Source organism: Photinus pyralis, unplaced genomic scaffold (genome assembly GCF_008802855.1).
Source record: "Photinus pyralis isolate 1611_PpyrPB1 unplaced genomic scaffold, Ppyr1.3 Ppyr1.4_LG1, whole genome shotgun sequence".
NCBI classification, from domain to species: Eukaryota; Metazoa; Arthropoda; class Insecta; order Coleoptera; family Lampyridae; genus Photinus; species Photinus pyralis.
In genome coordinates this window covers 42,878,862-42,898,150 of record NW_022170249.1, presented here as the reverse complement: position 1 = coordinate 42,898,150, position 19,289 = coordinate 42,878,862, and positions in this window count along the sequence as shown.

Genomic DNA, 19,289 nt, shown 5'->3' with positions numbered 1-19,289 from the left:
ACTGATTATATTATTGTTGTGCCGCTACTGTTACACTTCCTTATTCCGGTAACAGTCAGTGTATAATATTCCAGGTAATAAGGTGGCGCCCTTACTGCTTTGCTCTAGCATACCTAATTATTAGATGAGAGGAACGGAATCCAGTGCCCGCAGAGACCGAACGATACCTAATGACCCTTGAGTGCTCAAGCTTACCCCGATTAATAGTCACTCCTGAGCTAGTTGGCCGATTAGCGGCGGGTTTGAGCAAATTCACCGTTATACGCCAGAAATTTCACCGTTTACCATCCCGGTTGAAAATGGGCAGTTCCTCAAAATGACCAGCACAGATGCCGCCGCACTAGGTTTGTCAAAATCACGGGATCACAGGATCCGGAAAAAAGGGATGAAATTTAAGATAGTGAAAATATTAATTTTAGACTACATTTATATTTTAGTGTAGATTTTGTACATATATTTAATAATCTCCTTAGCTATCGAAAATACCTTAGCCAGCTACCTACTCTCCAACAGACTCCGAGTGCCATATATAATTTGACGTCTTCGTTGTTAAAGCGTTGTCATGTAACTGCTTAGTTGCTGTAACGCGAAGCACCCGTTTTCGTACACGAATTCAAGCAGAATTAATGAACGCAACGTACACTGATCGAAGCTACCAGCTTTAATGAACACCCGGTACTTCAATGAACTTAAATGGGCGCTGCCTTACGAGAAACTGTAGTTCCGGACCGTATTTCTTTTCTAGTAGTTTGAAAAATAGAGAAGGTATAAGTAATGACTTTAATTTGTTGCGCCGTTTTATCCACTCAAAGTACTGTAACTAAATTGCCGTTTGTAGCGGTTCACGTAAAGAGATTTAAATTATCTTTGCAGCATCCGAAAGCTCTCTTCAATTGGAAGTGGAGGGAACATTAATATATTGATGATTTCAGCTCCGTTAATTAATGATTGTTGCTCAATGGTAATTTAAAACAAAGATAGAAACCGGTAAGGTCGCTCGCTTACACGTAGATAAACCTGATAAAGTAACGTAATTGGATCTTACAATCCCGCGATCGGTGTTGACTAAACTTGGAATTTGGAATTTTAACTCGGCAAATCAAGTGACCATAATTAACCGTCGCTAATGAGATGTGGTGCAGCAAACCTCGTCTGATTAGGTTGTGTTTCGTGCTAAATGAAGCGCGCTTAATGGGAATGAACTTTCAGACTGGTCTGAAACTTTTAGGAAAACGGAAAATCGAGTAATTAATTAAAGAAGTTTTAATATTTGGACAATGTACGGCGTCCGGTTGGTAACTCCAGCGTTCCCTTCAAGTATTTGGGGATTCCGTATAAAAGGTATGGGCTTCGTTGGGATCTTTCGATCTTTTTGGATATTATCGTTTTTACCGATTAGTTCGTATTCAAAAAAGTTTTGGTTTCTGTTACTGAACTGTTTACTTATAAAGCTAAGCGTATGATATTTTCATTTCGTTAATTATAAATGGTTTTTGGTTTACTTTGCTTTGTTTCCCGTTAGATACCGTTGGTTATTAGTGCTTCCGTTTCCGCTTTGGGGAATCGCTACCGTTTCGGTGTGCCGTAATTCTATTTTAGGCGTCTTCTCCATCTGCCTACCCGTGACTTCCGAAACTATCTTTGAGCACGAGCAGGGATCGACAATCTCCTGGTGGCGCTCGAGATAAACCGTACCGTTCCAACGAAACTTCCGATTACGAACGATTCTTAAGGTATTTCAAATTACGTGCATAGAATTGTTACTAATTTATTTAGCGCATTAAAATTGATCTTTTGGATCCTACTATAATTTCCTTTCCATTTCATTGTATGCGTCCGATTTGCGCATGTATTTGCAACAACTCGAGAGCGATGGAAACATTTCCAAAAGGCAGCCTGGGAAAATTCACAGAATCAACATATCAATGAACTTACCCTATTGAGGTCAGGGAGAAAAAACAAAGGCGCGTATGAGGTGGCACCTGACCAAAGCCCTGGAAGATAAAACCGAGCTATACCGGGCGAACAAAAGACCGCGGATCATGCTACGAGATTGTAAACATGAGACAAACAACACATGACTATCAACAGGGCAGGACTATTAATATCCTCTGTGTCAAAGTCTCATGCGTGTGAAAGACCTACAGTACAAGCTGCACCCATATGATCTGATGAAGGATGGACGAGAGGTAACAACAAAAAGCGGAGGTTTTCACACAGTACCTCGAGGTAGCCTTTCAGCATAATTCGCAATCAGCAAAAGGTCACTACTATACAGGAGTTCAAAACCAACACATGTGGAAGAAAGGCCCTGGATGTGACCTAATCGTGAGATATATTACGCCTCTAATACTTAAAATCGCATGGGTTAATTTAGATTCAGGCGACGTCAATCGACGCGACGTGCACCCCCGTTATGTTAATGTGGGCACCGATAGATGTCTCCACATCTACCTAATTTAATTTTGAGATTCTGACAGGCGAGAAGCGAATGCGAGACATACGTTCTAGATGGGAATTACAAATTGCAAAGCAGATTCAAGATTCACATTGTTATCCTTTTATAACAGTGAATATTAAATAAAAAAAGGTTACAGTAAGAATAATGTAATTCCCTGTAGGCAAATGTAGGTTATATTCCTAAATGCCGAATGATGATGAAATAGCACAATCCCCCCATTTCAAAACTTCTAATACTCTCTTTGAAAAAGTTTAAATTAATCAATTTCAGAACAGACATAATATCGTTGAATCTAAATCCGTTTTCCCAATGTTGAGGTTTATTTAACAAACCCGAGCTCAGAAAATTGTAAAGAACACTTCACTTCCTGCCTCGAAAGAGCGGTGACAGTTATTGCAACCAAAGATCTCATTGGTGGCATCACATAACGCCCCATTCTCTAAGTTAACTTGAGACTAAAAATCGTATACCTAAAGAGTCTAAGAAATACAAGCTTCGCTCTGCTTTTATTTATTTAATAAATGGAATTAAAAATCCATTCAAGAAGGCGAACCGTGGCCTAATTTAATTCTCTTCAAGCTAATCTACTTAATTAAGATTGTAAAAACATCGTAACTGCAGTGTGATTCGAATTAAGGAATTAGATTTAAGCGTTTAACGATACTTAAATGGGCAATCTCATTAAAACTGGGATGCCAAATATTTGTCATACATAACTTAGCTTCTTGTTTACCAGCAGTGGCGTAAAGATATAACCCGAAATTTCCTTGTTTATAAACTCACATCCCTCGCACAAAACTTTTGTTTAATTTCCCCACAATGCTTGGGGATATGAAGTCAGTGACCGCAACGATTATGGCAAAAATTCGGGGACCTTTCGCGAAATACATTCGAGATTACTTAAAGCAATAAACATTTCTTAATGTTTCCCGAGTGATGTAGCATTTCACACGTTCTGCCCAGAGAAATGGCAACAAGAGGTACAAAAATGTAAATCAGCTAAATAATTTCTGTACTAAGGTTTACAATGCGAGCTTTACGTTGCCTTGATATCTGACAGCCTGAACCGTTTTTAGGTATGCACCTCGTTTTCATAAATTTCCATTTTAGAACATTTACGTTAACGTTATTCGGCAGTTTTTCATATTAAAAGTGACATTTCTCACATAACTATTAATCACAGATTGGCAAATTAAATTCATTCAATTTAATAGGAAAACTTCCAGGCGACGAGACAAACTTTTCTAGAACTTGTCGACTTTAATAATCAAAATATATACAAGCCCAAATATTTCTCCGCAAAATAAACCACAAAGAAAATACTTGTCAACAGTACTCATAAATAATAAAGCTTTCGCCTACATTTTATGGTAAATTATAAAAGAAAATTGTAATAAGACATCTTTGTCGTTCTCCCGTATAATGAAGCGAATATCTTAGGTACGTTTTGTATAAAAAATATTTATAAAACGTCAGTTCTGTGACATTTGGGAGTATTATAGATATCAAGAGGAGCCAGACAAATTTGCCACGCACAGTTGAATCAAAAACAAGTTTAAAATTTAAAAGCTAACATATTCCTTCTATTATATGATAATTTTTTGTTACATATTTTATACTAAGCTTTCTGTTTATCAACATTACGGGGTTTTGCTTTTCCAACAAAACGCATTCACAGTCGATATTTTGAGTGGGGGTGCGTTTCAGCAACTGATGATTAATGGTGCAAAGGTATGCAATGAGTGTCATCGATTCTTCCGCAAATTAATCAAATGAAATTCATGCTATTGTCGAGCGATTATTGATAACTAATTTATTCTTCATTACTTGTTAGAGATATGTATGTATAGACACGATTGTCTAGAATGTTTAATTAGTTGGGCATGGTCGTCCATGTTTATGCAAACTTTGTAAAATTGAATTTTTCACAAATGAACCCTGTGTAAAAACAGAACCGAAGAGAGAATTTCAACTGTGATCACCTAACACAAGTACAACATTTCATATTTTATAATAAGGGAAACATAATGATAAGGACCACCGCACAGCCACCCGCTTAGTGTGCTGTGGCTTGTCCGTGGGAAAAATTATAAATTTTCTTATAATTATTGAACTAAATCGGAAAAGTTACACAAAAAGCATCCAGTTTTATCTCCAGTGAAAGAAATTACGCATTGGCAAAATACTAATAACGCAATTTAAAAAACAAACAATACAAATGAACATTATAATGAACGAATAATAATTGTAGCGACATTCCGTTGATTGGGGTATTTATCTTTCTATATTGTGCGAGAGCAACGATAAGACGAATGGAGGAGAACTCAAGAAAAACTTTAGAGAAACTTGCAGAGAACTTAAAGAAAAGTTGAAAAAAACTTGAGGGGGCGCAAAGGTGAACTTGAAAGGAAGTATAAATTTTAGGGATGGACAGAAATTTGATACAAAGCTGAAGGAAGACTTGTAGTGAAGAGGGCAGACTGAAAGGAATAATTTGAGACCATAAGAGCTTGCAAAGAGGACTTCACAGGAAGTTAATTGGCTGTGAAGAAGAAGTAAGGAAAAGTTTTAGGGGAAAGCGAAAAGGATTTGAAAAAGTGGAGGGGATCTTGGGATGGACTAGAAGGATGCATAAAAGTAGCTGCAAGTAACTAATTCTATTTTTTGGAACCTTCAGAGGAACTTTGAAAAACACTTTTTTAGAATTAATTGCGAGGAGTACGTGAAGAAAAATTCAATAAAACTTGAGAAACACTTGAACCTTCCTAATATTTTCGCCCCAGCATGCCTATTTACGTGGATATTTTTGTTTTTAGTCTATTTACGGGGTTGTCCTCATAGCACATTGTTCTTTACAATCTTAGGAAGCAACTAAAGAGATTATTATACAAAAATCTGAGATGGTGGTGGTATTTACTGTCGGTGATTTGTAATATAATTATTGCCCACAATTATTTAGAAATTTAACGTTTATTTAATTACTGATATCGAAATTACACTTTCGGGTTGTTTATGCAGTTTTGCATTTGGGCCTTATTAGTTTCTATTCATTCAAAGCATCATTAGCGGAAACAATACTAATCTCGCATTACCTTCCTATTGTATCTACTCTACATATACATTTCCGAAAGAAAAGGTGGATTTATTTATAATGATATTTGAAATAATAATTGAAACAATTACCTAATGACCCGGTATTTATATCACAATGTTAGGTGTATGTAAATCATAATACTTCCTTATCCTTAAGTTATATTTGTGCCCTTGGTAGCAAAGTGAAAAGACGACAGAAAGTTTTGAAAATGGCGACAGTTTCATGAAGAACTAGAAAAATTGTACAGCTGATAGCAGCTGCTCAGTCTAACCATCAACACAAGGGAAAGTATCAAGAATATATTGGAAGAACTGGGAGATCACCACAATGTAGGAAGAAGAAGAACCACATCCACCAAAATTAAAAAGCAAAGGAAGGTGCCATATTTGCTCAAGGAAGAAAGATTGAAAATATCAATTCAAATGTCACCAATGTAATAATATTGTGTGTCCATCGCACAGCAATAAGATGTAGAAGTATGTAATCAATGTGAATAATTTTTTTAAATTAGAAAAATTTCAATACAATTATATTTTGTAAATGTTTACATTATTTCTAGAAATAGTTATTATTAAAAACGTTTTCAAAATGATTATATCTCACATTATTCCCTCTTTTATATCATTTTAACATTAATTTTGTATTAAATCTGCAAAAACAACACTGGGGAAAATTCACCCCACCTGGTACTAGGTGTTTTAAAATTGACGTGGTATTAGGAAGGTTAAACGAGTATAAGGCTTCTTGGTATGCACGCGGGTAGCTGAAGTCGTGACTCCAAGGTTCTAAATAAGATTTACAAAACGCATTACTTTACTTGAATTTATTTTTACAATATTGTACACTCTGTATATACAATATAAACAAAATTAAGTTGGTGTCCTTGGATGGGTGGGGAAAAGTTGCGTAATTAAATAATTATCATGCTTTAACAAAAACCAGAAAATTTGTAGTACTTCCGAAGAAAAACCGACATTTGCTGATTTCTTCTGTTATTTGATCAAATACAAAAAATAAAGAACACTTTCTCATTGCCACTTTTTGAGCTCTACCAGTTACTGTTAAGGACTTTTCAATACAACGTATCGTTTCGGATAAAATCATCATCAACTTTATTTTTTATATGGCCCGTATACAAAGTACACACTGTATTGAGTAGCAGCTTTCATTACGAATACAACGATATAGGTATGGCACACACACAAAAAAACAAAAGTTGAAAACTATTGGTTTCAACAGGATGGTGCACCCGCCGAGGCACCCGCGCACACTGCACAGCCCGCTAATCGCGCGAGGATAAGTATCGGACAAATTTTCCATTTTCCAGGAAATTTTCCCGACAGTAGGTGTTCTCAAACAATTAGATCAACAGAGGTGCCAACTTTTGTTCTTTTGTGTCGTACATCGTTGTATTCGTAATAAAAACTGATACTCAATACAGTATGTACTTTTCTTAGAGGCCGTACAAAAAAATAAAGTTGATGATGATTTCTCCGAAATGAAACGTTGCATAAATTTCTCAACGCTGTTTTGTAGAGTTCAAAAAGTGGCAGTGAGAAAGTGTTTATATTTTGTATTTGTTCAAATTACATCAGAAAAAACCAAATCGACAGAGGAATCTTCCTTTCGGCAAATTCCGTTTTTTGAGACGAATTATAAGCGACTTTGAAGGAGACTAGAGCACCTCAGTGAAATTTGAGAGTAATTCGAATGGAGCTTGAGAGAATCTTGAAGAAAACCTTGTAGAAATTAAGTTAAGAGTGTCTATTCAGTCGTTGAAAATTTACTAAGTAACACTATGGCGGATACAAAAAGTAACTATACAGACTAATACTCATATTGTTGTGTAAACTGCAGGAGGGCCTCGTTTCTATAGGTTGAAATAATGCTGAAGATGAGAGTGATCCACCCTGTAGTAGAAAATTTAGATGTTGTCAACGTAATTTACGGTTTACTCAATGTAAATAGCAGTGAGGACATCCTGTGTGTAAAATGTTTTAATTTATTTAATAGGATCTGGGGGAACTTTGTTCAAGACGACACACAATTGGATAATTTGTTAAATTATCATTGTAATGTTAGTTTTTGTTGTTAATTGTAAAGTTAGTAATTGTTTAAGTAAGTATATGTATTAAGGAATATTTAATCGTAATTTTGACGTAAGATAAAAGTATTATCTGGCCAGGTGTTTTGTAGAGGCGTTATCGAACAAATTAATTGGGTTTATTTACTAACAACGCCATGTGCGATTTAAACGAAGCGTATTCATTGTTGCGCAAGTTTTCGCCGATTACGTTTAAAACTTACACATGCACTTCCGTAGTTAAAAGGACAAATTCAGTGTCCCCTTTATGATTGTTGTACATTAAAAATCTAATAACACGATCAGTCTTTTTAAAATTATTGGTTAACTTCATCCAACAAGTTATTGGAATACCCAAGTTATGTGAGTGAGTTTTAAAAGCTTCCAGTTTGTTTGTTTTGTTGTTAACTTGGATACTAATTTAACTAATCTGTGAGTAGGTACTCATCATACATAAAAAATTAATAGACACCAATAACATTATTTGAACCCTGGTTTAAAATTAACATAAGCAAAATTCATTTGTTACAGAGCATGCAACAATTTATTACTTGCTTCTCCTTCTGCATACAGTCATAAACAACAAGAAATGTTGACATTGACACGTAAACGCACTGAAATATTACTTTTTAAAGAGAACCGATAAAAGTTCTCTTACCCTTCATAAAACCCTTAAAATTATATAAACGCGTTTGTAGAATACGAAAGCAGCGACATAGCCTAACTGATTATACTTATTGTGTTTGAGGATATCGTTTTTTTTTAAAATACGATTATATACCATAATCAGATTATGTCGGACTACTAAGACACACTTTTAACGTTTTTATCCTGAAATCCAACCGTAATTCTTAGGTCTGGGTCTGAGGGAGTATCTACCGAAAGCAAAAAGCGAGAACGTGCATGTTTTGCTAAACGCCATCATCTTACAATATGAAAAGCGCCTGGAAATTCAATGCACAAGTGTCAAATTCTACCAAAAATATGTTCTACTTAAATATTAGGTTTTCACCCTTCTCAGGCGAGGTTAAATGAAAAGTAAATATAAAATACGACCACAATTTATTATTCCACGTAGAATCAATTGTGTCTCAGTTGAAAAAAGCGATTCTTGTAATCGTTTAAATCGCTTAAAGTAATTAAAAAATACATTAAGATTGCAGTAGGATACTTTTAAACGGAAAATTAGCTGTCCCTGAAAGTGCTGAAGTTGGAACAAAGTTTTGTGGCACGAGCTTGGTGCGGCAAAGAAATCTCCTTCCCGGTGTAATAAAAAGACCAACGAAATCCAGGTTACGTCGCCGTTTAGCACCCGCTAGTGGATATTGCTTTTAACATAAATATTCTTTGAAATGTTTCCCGACACGCTTCACACGTGTACATTTCAATTTCCTTGGAGCGACAGCACCGAGCAGCAAAATAGCGGTCTTGTTATCAATACGATGCCTCTTAGATACAAAATGCTATTGCACACGGCAAAGATTTTTCAGTCACAGTCTACAACACAATTACCTTTGACGTCTACACGAAAAAAGTTTTGGCAATAAGAAGGCAGAAACAAATTTGAGTTTATCTAAATTGAATTTGTCAAGTTTGTTTTATTGTGAAGACCCCCAGTTTCGTAACTGTAGAAGAGCAAATTAAAAATTTTATGAATTTTCTGCTATAAAATTCGTTTCATTTCCTTGACGCAAAGTGTCTTGTTTGTGAGCAAGTTGTTAAAAATGTACTATTCCACAATAGGTTTTACTAGATCTGCGATATCGGATTATCCCACTGGTGCCAACAGACACTGCTACCTGAATCAATTATTTACAGCATTGTATGTAACTGATGTCATCTTTGGCATTGATTTCAGTGTAAAGCGCGACTGCATTTGAAAATTGGACACTAAAATGCTACATTTACTGAAAAATCAATACGTTGTTGCAACCCGCTGGCAACATTTACAGACAAAACATCTTTCTTTGGCGTGCAATGCTTCATAGCTATATGCAATAACAAATATTGAGGCACTAAAATGTTTTGCGTGAAGGAAACTAACAACAAGAAAAATTCCCTACTTTATAACTTGTTGGATCTAATACAATACCGTCAAATTTACATAAGAGGCGAACAAAAATATGATATTTAATTACCCAAGAAAATATAGAATGGCGAGATTCTAATTGGATTATACGTCACATTTTCAATCACAAACATCTGACGCAGCCGCTTCTCGTTAACATACAATTTGTAAATGGCAACAATTTCTAGTTACCCACTGATTTCGAAAAGACTTCTCTTTTATAGGATTTTCTGCAAATATTTTTTGGTAATAGGTACATAATTCTAATTTTAAAGCAATCTTCTGCGAAATACTTCGAATTTAATTGCAAATAAGAACAATATGTATATACAGGGTCCGGCAATGAAACGGGAAGATTTGGGGTGGGGCTTGCAGCGGGCGGTGAAGTGGTAGGGAGGACAGTCACAGACCTATCGGGACCCGAGTGGCTTGCCATTTAGTCTACAATGGAGCGTTGGACGGGTGAGCATCGCGGTTACGCAATTAAGGCTTATTACCAAAATGGCGAGAGTTTAATGCAAACGCGTCGAGATGTTAGACGGCATTTTAACATACCGCGTAACCAACCGGTTCCGTCAGACCATGCGATTCGAATGTGGCTAAACAACCTCGAGCAAACTGGATCGACGTCTAGAGAAAGAGGTGGTAGTGCCAGAAGGATTCGAATCCCTGAAAATATTGAACGTGTTCGACTCCATGAATGCATACGTGTCAACGGAGGCCATTTGACAGATGTAATTTTCAAAAAATAATGTTTTTTAACATTGTATATCAAATGGCTACTCTTTTATTTCCCAGTATGGTATTACTAATTACCAAAAAAATATTTTTTCGATAATAAAATTATTTACGAAATCTTCCCGTTTCATTGCCGAACCCTGTACATATAGGAAAAATTTACCTTAAACATAAATTTAATGAACCTATGAATTTAGAGGTTTTGTTTACTGAATTTTGAACAAACCCTTTAAAATAAAACTGACTGTTTTTTATAACCAATGGAATTTCAGGAGGTTCATATAATGTTCAATTACATACATATAATCAAAATTTTGTTCCTATAGGTTAAGTTCTTTAAGAACATTCCAGTCCATAAGTACAAGTAGCCAAGTAGGAGGAAAAAGGGGACAGAAAGTAACGCAGGGAGAGGACAACAATAAAAAGGGGAGGAACACGAGGGAAAACAGGGAAGGGAACGAGACAAAAGGAAAGGAACATCGGAAACCAATGAACGCCCGGAGAAGAAGCTATCACTAGAAAGCAGAGTTCCCTCTAAGGCAGATATACCAGTGGCGAAGCTGTGGCTGTACCCGTTCGGGTCGGATATCATCCCAGTTAGCCCCCCCCCCCTCCACAACCCCCCTAATCCACAAAATCCACCACATTGTTTGGCATATGTCGCGGCCCAGCGCGATAGCAACAAAAGTAGTACCTACCAGGGACGCATCCCCGCGACAGTTAACTAAACCCTGGGAGAGGCCGCGACGCCAGGCATATGTCAAAGTTTCAAGTTTCAATCGAATTTTCTACAAGATGGCAAAAAAGTAATCTCAAAAATTAAAACTTTGGTATTACTAAGTAAAATTCATTGGATCATATTTTTTAAAATCCGTATTTGGTAACTCCTTTTGATAAAAAAACAATATATCAAACTAGATCACCGTAGGTTTTATAGTCATTGCATTATTAAATAAACAAATTTGTATACCTAACGGGGTTCTGCCCAGGTAACTCCAGCCGGCTAGCCAGGGATCGAGATTCGCAGTAATTTAGGACTACTTAATTAGCAAAAAAAATATTATAACAAATGTTGTGTTATGCAACTGTGGAAATGGAGGCGGTGCTTGGTCTGGAGACATCGCCATTGGTTGTCGCTGTCGTGTTGGCATTGAACGGACAGCTAATTAAATGTAATTCAATACAGGCACGGATTCTGACAAAGCCTACCAGAAGCATTGGTATACAGGAAGGTTTCTCCTCAACTTAAATTTTCAGGGTTTTACTGGACCCTAACACTGGTGCCTTAGTTTACATAAACGGAAAGAATATTGCCTCGATGTAGCCTCCGAATAAGGTCGGCAAGGATATATCTGGCCACGGCCCTTAAACTTCCACCCAGTTTAAGCGACTACTTCTAAAAGTCGGTTGAATCAGACAGCAAGCATGGAGATGGTGATACTTGGGTTCAAGTCCGATCTACCGACCAAATGCCAGAACGCAAGGTATTGTATTAGGTAGCGCAAAGCCCGCAGGTTTGTAACCCTATAATGACAAACGACATCAGTAACACAGGTGAGTAAAACGGCAAAGTTAAACTAATTATCAAATTAATAGGTCTGGGAAATAATAATGAAAATAAAAACGAGAACAAAACGGAAAATGAATTAAAAGTAGTTCTGGGTTCATAATCGGGGTATGGAATCTGGTTCTGGTGTAGAAATTGAATTCAGTTCTGGTTTCTTGTCGGAAAGAGGTAAAGTCGTCGAAGTGTCTTTTAAACTGGGTGACTCAGAGCGTTCTTCATTTTTTACCACCCGCACGTTAGTAAGGGAGGTATTGCATGGGGAATGAGCGCCCATTTTTGTGACGGAGGACTCGCGCATGCGCAATTGCGCCAAACTTATTTTCGGTTAACGGTTGCACCGATTGGAACCAAATTTGGCACACATATTCTTAGACATAAAAGGGCAGAATCGTGCATCCGCAGGTGTGCGGGTGGTGTTAGCTGTGCTAGCAACAGCAAATTTTTTACACATAGTGCAGCCCTAAAACAACCCTGTTTTTTGGTAAGATTTGGGCTAGTGAGTGGCAAAGAGTAATTCATTTTATTTTGTACAGTTCTAGTTCAAAATTTCAAAGCTTTGTCAAAGAAATTTCAACCCTTTCTTATGTAATAGCCCAAATTCAAAACTTTGGAGAATGAATTAGCATTATCAAGCGAGTTTTATACTACGGTTAGTGGAAACAGTGGATGCAAAACTGTTCGGGTCAGATTCTAGAAGAAGCGTTACCCATAAAAATGATCAGCCTCGGTCTTGCAATGGGAGCTTTAGGCATGATGTACCACTAACATCTGTAACTAAGTAAACATCAATGGTGGTTATTTGGCTTAAAATACGTGGTGGAAAAATAGAAACGTTGTGTTTTGGTGTGGACGCCCAGAATAAGAGCTGGACGTTCGCACAGTACACTATTTTGTTCAGACATACATTTACGTTTCATCTCAGTGTAGAAAAGTGATTGAAAACCTTGATAATAGATAGATAGGTAAATTTTGATTTTACGTCCAGGGCTAGTATTCTGCACAAATTCCAAAAAGTTCAGTTTTCATACCAGTATGATGGTATTGCCGTGAAAGTAATTACTTTCTTCAGTTCTAAAAAAATGGTGTGTGATATAAAAGTAACTTTTACTTCTTCCGATCGGAATGGTTTTAAAATAATCCACTGGAGAGATCACATCGACTAAGTAGGAGAGTTTTAAATTTACTTTGCACGACTTTTAATAAATTCCTGTCAACTCGAGAACGTAAAAGCGTAAAAATCCGCCAATAATTGCTTTAGGTAAAAAAGATTTGCCGTCGAAGCATAAATTCACAATATTTTCCAATAACGAAAGTTACAGTAAGACGTGAAAGCACTAAATGGAAAAAATCGCGCAGATTTGGATTATTTACCAAAGAGAAACGCTTCCCTTACGTTTGGCATCACTCTTATATTGTTTCACCTTCTCTTGGGATAAAGCTTAGAGCACTTTGTTTGCGCACTTCACGCAGACAAGCAATTTGCATAGGGAAATATGGTAACAAAACACGAGCAGTTACATAAAGGAAATTAGCCCAAGGCAGTACTTTATGTTTACACAAAGCGGTGCAGATTTGGTTATTGCCCCTACGTCTTTGGACAGGAATTGAATTCTTCAACTTTCACATACACACCGAGGATAAATGCCATATAATTAATTTAGCGTGTCGCTTCCAGAAATCAATTTTCGCTATTAGAAATATAATTCACTTTATCGTATGAGAGACTCATTATTGGGAATTTCTCTACGCCGAGACCTTCGCACTTTGTTCCGAAACTTAGAGAGACGCTCGATATTTATTTTTTCCTCTTTCTAACTCGACGAGACATCTTGGAACTGCTAAACTTAACCGGCTTAAGTATTTCGGTTATATTGGAAAACAAACTGAGAGAGGATTAAAGTTTAAACTCTACCTTCACTTTAAAGACCTCCGACTTAGGTAATCTAAGGTATGGGAGATTGTCTCTAGTTTTCCTATCATCGCTTTGTGATGGAACGGGTAATGCGACCGAAAGCGAGAGCGCTATAGCACACAATAGATAAACGTTCGAATGTGCTATAGTTGTGTATTATTATTATTCACGTATCTAAACCATTTCTACGTATGGTAACCACGCTTTAAAGATAACGTACTTATTGTTTGTGTATATTTCCGTCACCAATTTGAAATTATTGCTATTATGTATTCTGAAAAGAACTTAGTTGTTGCATTCAATTTAAAGTAAATTGTATACATATAACCATCACTTATAAAGCCCTCACCCGAATTAAGACTTGTATCTTGTGGTCTAGCTTATTCTTAATTAACAATTACAAAGAAAAAACTAAGACATTTGGATATCACGTAAGCAGTTTTTATTCGATGAGTCATCCACAACTGCGTTTTAATTCAAGTATAGTAGAAAACTGTAAGAAGAAACTGTAACACTCTATTTTATAATTTGTAATGCAGAGAGGTTTCAGCAAAACTTTAAAGAACGACAAATAGTTTAACAATTATAACAGAAACTATGAGGACTTAAAAGACTTAATTTCAGATTAAACGTAACACAAGCTTTATTTTTAAAAGTATACGTTCTATCAATTCTACTTAAATACCCCTATTCAATTATGAAAACTCTCGCATATTGATGCCAATTATTTATATTTCATTGATTCTTTTATGAAATCGAAAGAGGCAAAATTGTTGCGATATTTCGTTGAACATCATTAAAGGAGCCAATTTTATATTTAAATAAGGACATTATTTCACATACCTGAAGACGAAGGCGATTATTGTTAAATACATCAAACGTTATGTTTGTTGGCAAAAGTAAAAAACCTTTTTGGTCCATACATTTTTAATACTCCGCTACAATGCAATTAATATCGGAGTAAAATGTTCGCTGAAAAAGTCCGTTTTAAATTAACAAAATACGAAAAATCGCATACGATTTTCATTATGGAAATTTTTGCCCGATCGCTCGGAAACACGACTTTTAATCCGACTTATATTCAATAGTACTGATGCTTGAACTTGAACGCATAGAAATCGATTGGCGAAAGATTCATGGCTGTTGCTTTTCGTTCTCGAGTTAGACGATGAACAGACGGACGGATTTTTTTCTTTGGAAAAAATTCAGTTGTGGAAAGTCTGTTGAATTAAGGGATTATGAGTACGACGATAGAGAGTAATTAATAGTACAGTTAAGTGTGTGCGTAATAAAGAAGAGAAGTTTCCGAAGCGACATCAGTTTGTTCTTGTGATTGTGATTTGTCCATTTTCTTGGATTGGACATCGCAGTTTATCTACGGATTATTGACAAATTAAAGGTAATTAAGACGATTTTAGTTTATTAAGTAATCTTTTTTGAACACATGTACTGTTCCGTTTCTCGTTGAATGTACTCATAGGAGTGTCTGACTGAATGCGCCTTCAGGGTGTGAATAAACAATGTGAGTTGGTATCATTGGGATTGAAGAAATGTCATTTTTTTCTTTGGTCGTCCGAATGGCAGAAAACTAATCTTCCAGAAGGTGCGTATATCTTAGGAAACTCCTGAGGAATCAAGTTAAAATTGCCGAAATTATTTACCTAAACGTCTTAACGTAAATCAAGTTTTTGCTAACCTTATTCCAGGTATCATAATACGCTGATTACAATATGTTTCGTTATTTATAGGTTAGTTTAAATCACATCTTCCCGGAAAATTCTATTCATCTATTCTCTGTTGTATTTATATGAGAACCCAAATATTGGGGTAAAGAAGACCAATCGCTTCAGCATATGTTTCATTTCCCCATTTCAGTTCCTTTCCCGAATATCTTATCTGCACCGAAACGGTATTGTTAACATATTGTAACATGTGCGTTGGTCATTCAACATTAATTGAAGCCTACATTTTTTGTGTATCTTTATGCCTTTGTATATGTTGCATGTATAGTAGCGGGTATTCCGCTTGTGGACCTATTGTCCATATTTATTATTATCATTACTATTTATTGGTTCTCCTGAAACAAGGTATTACAAGAAACAGCTGTTCTGATTGTTGATTATTATTAATGATATTTGATATTACTAAGATACGGAATTGGTTACTTTAATAATTTGTTATTGAAACCAAATGATTATATATGTTAGCTATCGCTGATTATTCAGACAGCGTCAGGACCCCCTAGTGCCGGAGGTTTGCAAACTCGTATGGTCCTTCATTTTTGTTTTATTTTTACATTCATATTGGCAGGCGGGTTTGCATTCGCTCTGGATTGTTTCACTGGAAGACCTCTTCCCTGACTAGCCGGCCAATCCCGTTTCCTAAAGAATCGCTACAACAATGGGATCGCGGTGAAATTTCTTTGCCAGTTCCTGGTTTCTTACTTCTTACTACTAACTTATGTCTTGGCACAACACATAATAATCGTCAGATTGTATTGCCTACCTCTTTAAATTCATTACGATGCGTCTAAATTTATTCTCCTCTTAATTTAGTAAAATTACAATCACCATCCACTGTATATACCTGAGATAATATTTGCTGTAATGCAAAATTATTGTTTATGATCGGAAGGGTAATGTAATTATGAGCGCTCATTTTATTTTCAGGACTTATTATTTTAACGCAATGGGGCGAACTTCAAATTTTCACAATGGTAAATTTAATGCTCTACAGTTGTTTAATATTTGCTATATTTTGGTTCTGACGTAGATTTTGTGGCCGTAAGCACATCTATCACCGGTTTGTACGAACAATTCGCTGTCGCGTCAAAATTTTGCGTTTGTTTAGTTAACGTAATTTGAATTATTGGTGTTGAGTGTTAATTACGGTTTTAGTATTCGAGTCACCTGATTAGTGTCAAACGTTAAGACATTGCCATCGCAATATTTATGTGCCGCGCTATGCACTATCCCTCTTATTTTTTTGTTTGTGTTTTTATCTGTTACAAATAATATGCTTGAATCATTTCACATAATGAACGATCGTATTATCAAGCTGGAAACCAAACTAGGTGATTTAGAAAAAAAGCACGAATCTACATCTCATACATTAGAACAACTGCGCAACGATTCCTCTATTTCAACTGAAAGATTACTTTATGAATTCAGTGAGCGTCAGCGGCGCAAAAATAATATTATTATGTACAATGTAAAAGAAAATGCTTCTGAAAATGCCGATATTCAATTAATTACTAAAATCCTTAATGTGTTAACGTTAAATGATACATTCACTGCCTCAAGACTGGGGAAACTGGATCCCACCAACCCTATGAAATGTCGCCCAATCAAAGTGGCATTCGAAACTCCTAACACTGCACTGAATCACCGGCGTGAAAACAGCGGCCAATCCTAGCGGCCAAAATTTCCGAACATACCCGAAGCGAAAATAAACCCTGCCACAGAATTTTTTTGCTCTTAATTCATTTTCCTCTAAATACTGAAACAATTCTATTTACAATGAAATAGAAAACCCTCTCATCAAGCAGAATTACGAGTCAATAAGGGTTGAACAAGCCACCCTCTTATCATATCTCCAAAACGGCACATACTATCACGATCAAATTTTCGTGGATGGTTAATGTAGATCGAGATAAATAATCAACAAAAATACCCAAGTGCACTGCCCTCCAAGGGGGTGAAATAGTCACCCCCTTGTCGTATCTCGAAAACGGCACATACTATCACGATCAAATTTTCGGGGATGGTTAATGTAGATCGAGAATAAATAATCAACAAATATACCCAGGTGCACTGCCGTCCAAGGGGTTGAAATAGTCACCCTCTTATCGTATCTCGAAAACGGCACATACTATCACGATCATATTTTCGGGGATGGTTAATGATAGATCGAGAATAAATAGCAACAAAAATACCCAGGTGCACTGCCGTCCAAGGGATTGAAATCGTCACCCCCTTGTCGTATCTCGAAAACGGCACATACTGTCACGATGAAATTTTCGGGGATGGTTAATGATAGATCGAGAATAAATAATCAACAAAAATACCTAAGTGCACTGCCGTCCAAGGGGTTGAAATAGTCACCCTCTTATCGTATCTCGAAAACGGCACATACTATCACGATCATATTTTCGGGGATGGTTAATGATAGATCGAGAATAAATAGCAACAAAAATACCCAGGTGCACTGCCGTCCAAGGGATTGAAATCGTCACCCCCTTGTCGTATCTCGAAAACGGCACATACTGTCACGATGAAATTTTCGGGGATGGTTAATGATAGATCGAGAATAAATAATCAACAAAAATACCTAAGTGCACTGCCGTCCAAGGGGTTGAAATAGTCACCCTCTTATCGTATCTCGAAAACGGCACATACTATCACGACCATATTTTCAGGGATGGTTAATGAACGATCGAGAATAAATAATCAACAAAAATACCTAGGTGCACTGCCGTCCAAGGGGTTGAAATAGTCACCCCCTTGTCGTATCTCGAAAACGGCATTTACTATCACGATCAAATTTTCGTGGATGGCTAATGATAGTTCGAGAATAAATAATCAACAAAAATACCCAGGTGCACTGCCGTTCAAGGGGTTGAAATAGTCACCCCCTTGTCGGATCTCGAAAACGGCACATACTATCACGATCAAATTTTCGTGGATGGCTAATGATAGTTCGAGAATAAATAATCAACAAAAATACCCAGGTGCACTGGCCGTCCAAGGGGTTGAAATAGTCACCCCCTTGTCGGATCTCGAAAACGGCACATACTATCACGATCAAATTTTCGTGGATGGCTAATGATAGTTCGAGAATAAATAATCAACAAAAATACCCAGGTGCACTGCCGTCCAAGGGGTTGAAATAGTCACCCCCCTGTCGTATCTCGAAAACGGCACATACTATCACGATCAAATTTTCGTGGATGGCTAATGATAGTTCGAGAATAAATAAACAACAAAAATACCCAGGTGCACTGCCGTCCAAGGGGTTGAAATAGTCACCCCCTTGTAGGATCTCGAAAACGGCACATACTATCACGATCAAATTTTCGTGGATGACTAATGCTAGTTCGAGAATAAATAATCAACACAAATACCCAGGTGCACTGCCGTCCAAGGGGTTGAAATAGTCACCCCCTTGTCGGATCTCGAAAACGGCACATACTATCACGATCAAATTTTCGGGGATGGCTAATGATAGTGAACTATCATTAGCCAATCACGAAAATTTGATTCGTGATAGTATGTGCTCGTTTTCGAGATCCGACAGTGGGTGACTATTTTCAACCCCTTGAACGGCAGTGCACCTGGTTTATTTTGTTTGTTTATTGTATTTCTCGA